This window comes from Thamnophis sirtalis, unplaced genomic scaffold, assembly GCF_051295495.1.
Source record: "Thamnophis sirtalis isolate CommonGarterSnake01/CBP01778 unplaced genomic scaffold, rThaSir2_p1.2 scaffold_3, whole genome shotgun sequence".
NCBI lineage: Eukaryota > Metazoa > Chordata > Lepidosauria > Squamata > Natricidae > Thamnophis > Thamnophis sirtalis.
The window spans coordinates 17,874,010-17,877,765 of NW_028261383.1; positions in this window are offsets into that span (position 1 = coordinate 17,874,010).

Here is a 3,756-nt window from a genome sequence, read left to right on the forward strand (position 1 = left end):
CTTCCCCGGAGAGCGGGCAGTGCAATCGGCATCCGGGAGAAGCCAGGCGGAGATCGTGGGCCTCCCCGGGTCAAAAAAAAAATGCCTTAAATACCTTGCTACATGTTTAAAGAAGATCAGTATTTTCCACGCAATTAGAGCTAAAACGAATATACACACATACATTTTCTCTTGCTTTGCTTGCAGCTCTTCCCAAAGCCTGGAGGCTGATCCCAGGCTCACTTCAAATGTTGATTCTGCCTAAATAAAGCAGTTTGGGACCAAGCTGAGGTTGTGAGGTTCTGCAGCAATGAGAGGGGCAATTGTCTGAACAGATTTCTTTTTGAGTTAGACCTAACTGAACAGATAATACTCCTGGAATTAAAAATTATATCCTGTTCCAGTTTGTCGGCGGAGCGTGGCAGCTGAAACTTGTGGAGCTCTGCAAAACTCAGCTGATTTCTGCTTGCCTGGAGGCTTCTCGGGGCCAAATGTCACCCTGACGGGGTGATAAGGAAGGGAGGGCTCCCGCAGATCGCAAGGAGACGGTAGTCCACTCAGCCTGATCCGGGAAAATCTTCTCGACAGGCAGAGGAGACGCCCGTTAGTGGCCCAACCAAAGCTCCGAGAGCCGGAACAAGCAAGCACGGAGATAAACCAATGTATTGGATTGGGTAAAGAGCGTAATTTCTACCCCAAACTAAACTCACCAAAACAGCTTTGCCAAGAAAGGAGACACCAAAAAGTAGGAGGGGGGGGATTATTACTCCTTATCCCTTTGGAAGCGGGGAGTGAAAGGTCGGAGCGATTACACATCCGTTTGAAGTGAAAGTGAAACAGCCTCCCGCTTCCCGTTGCTCATGCAAGACGCTCATGGTGGGAAGAGGCTCGGTGGGGGTCAGAGGGGCGGCGAGCGCTTCGTGGCTCCCGGGGTTGGGGGAGCCTCACTGCTCGTAAAAGCTTCGCCTGGGGGCATCGCCGGCAGCTGCTTCCTGCGGCTCAGGAGGTCAACGCTCTCCCCGCTGCTGCTTGGCCTCAATGCGCCAAGCAGCCAGATAGAAAGGGCAAATAGAGGTGGCATCGCATGCCCGTTGCCAGCAGGCAAAAAGCGGCCACCGCGAGTGGGGAGACAGATCCCCATCAGCAACCTTGCCACCCAGGCTCAGCAGATATGCGGTACGCGACGGGAATACGCTCCACACACGGGCCAAGGGCAAGAGCCACGAAGGGATAGAGATGACCAGCAGCAACCTACTCTCCAAACACAACCAAAAGACTAGAAGACCTCCAAGACCCCTTCCAAATCTGCTATTGTATAAGATTGTATAAGCAGGCGGGCTGATGGTGTCTGGCACCAACCACCCCTCGCAATCCTCATCTTGTCTTGGCCTGTGGACATGGCAGTAGCGGGGGGGGGGGGGGGCAAAGGCTCGTGGACCAGCCTGCTGGATGCGCTGGGCAGCCACCTGGCCTGTCCCAGCAGTATGGGATGGAGCATATGCACCATCACATACCTCTTTCCCCTGACTCTGCCTGCTATCGGTGCCAACACCATGTCTGTTTTTCAATAACCGATGCCCAACAAGCCGCCCTAAATCGGAATCAATGGCGTGCTGTAATCCGTGACGTCCTGCCCTTGGCCTTCACAATGCAACGGTCACTGCCTTATAGACGTTGACATTTACGAAGATTAAGTCCCTCCCTAAGTCCCCCTAAGTGCATCACATACCTCTTTCCCCTGACTCTGCCTGCTATCGGTGCCAACACCATGTCTGTTTCTTGGAGGGCCAGCAACAGAGTGCCTGCTGCCATCTCCCCCCCCCCTCTCATGTAGAGACAGAACTGAGACTCCAGTAAGTGCAGCCACAGTGGAAACTGTAAGGGGCCGGCCAGCATCTTTCAGCCATGCCAACCCCCATCCTAGCAAAAGCATGTGTGCAATGCGACGCAGGGCGCGCACACACATATGCCCTGCCCACATCATCCTGGTAAGCAGGCATGTGCACAAGTAGTGACAAACATGCACACAGACCTGCCCTACCCTACCCTGGCATGCACCCACCTCCTTTGATCTTCATGCATGCCCGCCTGGATGGTGTGGGCCAGGCCTGTGTGCATTTGCACCCGCCTGGATGTGATGGGCCAGGCTGAAGTGACACAGGCCAGTCCCTTACCATTTCCAGGACAGTCATGCAGGCCGGTTCCGATCACATCGCGGACTGGATCCAGCCCACGGCCCTTGGGTTTGACAACTCTCCTTTAGATGGTTTCATGTAACAGTGGATCCTTTTACGCAAATTAAGGACACTACAGTCCCTAAACGGATCTCCCGCCCATCCTGTATGTAGCCCTGATATGTTTAATATGGTTCATTTTAATAAGGGAAATATTTTTTAAAAAATTTATTTATACATTTTTCTTTAACATATAAACTGCTTAGTAAACAGCATATTGTCTGGGTGAATTCATTTGTACATAATATTATTCACTCATACTTAGTATTAATCTTCTAACTTCTAATTATTACCTCTATTGTCTAACCATTAACAAATCTCATTTTTTAAAAAATATTGTGTCATCTTTGTCCTTTATCTTTAATGTTAACCTATCCGTTTCTGCAGAATCTACTATTTTTCTAATTATATTTCGTCTGTAGGAGTTTCCCCATTCTTCTAGTGTTGTGCAAATAGAATTCTTGCTGCTATCAAGACAGGTCATATTAAATATTTTCCCCTTTATCTTATTTTTCTGGTATTATACCTAACAAAAATATTTCTGGCTTTAAATCTATATGTTGCTTTAACATTTTCTCTAAACGTGTGTATTTTCGTTCATCCCCCCCCCTTTTTTTTGGCATCTCCATCTTATTACTTGGTAATAAGTATCTGATTACATTTCCAACATTTGGTGGACATGTTTTTAAACATCTTTGTACCCTTCCCAGTGGCAAATGCTACCTGTAAAACATTTTATTCAGGTTTTCCTTATAGGTAGTTGCCATTGTCAATTTATAATTTATATCCCAAAGTTTTTGCCATCTGTCTAATTCTATGGTATAGCCAAAGTTTTTTACTCATATTGTTTCTTTCACTTGTTCACCTTCTATTTTAAAGATTAGCAATAGCAATAGCAGTTAGACTTATATACCGCTTCATAGGGCTTTCAGCCCTCTCTAAGCGGTTTACAGAGTCAGCATATTGCCCCCAACAATCGGGTTCTCATTTTACCCACCTCGGAAGGATGGAAGGCTGAGTCAACCTTGAGCCGGTGAGATTTGAACAGCCGAACTGCAGAACTGCAGTCAGCTGAAGTAGCCTGCAGTGCTGCATTTAACCACTGCGCCACCTCGGCTCTTAATGGAAATAATAGAAAGCTATATATTTTCTTTATTAATTCTTCATCTATCGCCAATAGTATCCGGTAAAGCGTTGTTGGCTCTTTATAGAAATCATGCATCTTTGCATCTTCCTCATATCACGATTGTATTGGAAGATGTGGCCACCATTCTAGGTCCACACCTTCATTTCATAGTTCCTGTTTTGTTTTTAGTTCCCCTTCCTCATTCAGAATGTCTTTATATTTTACAATATTTTCCAAATTTACATTTAGATGTATCAGTTCTCCAAGTCCCATTTAATTTGTTGTATCAATCTTTTCTAGTTACCTTCTTCAATTGTTCCACATCGTGCTGTTAAGTATACTCCCAAATATTTAACTTTCTTGACTACCTGAAGGTCTATCTTCTTTGTCAATTCATCTTTCAGTTTAACTGTAATG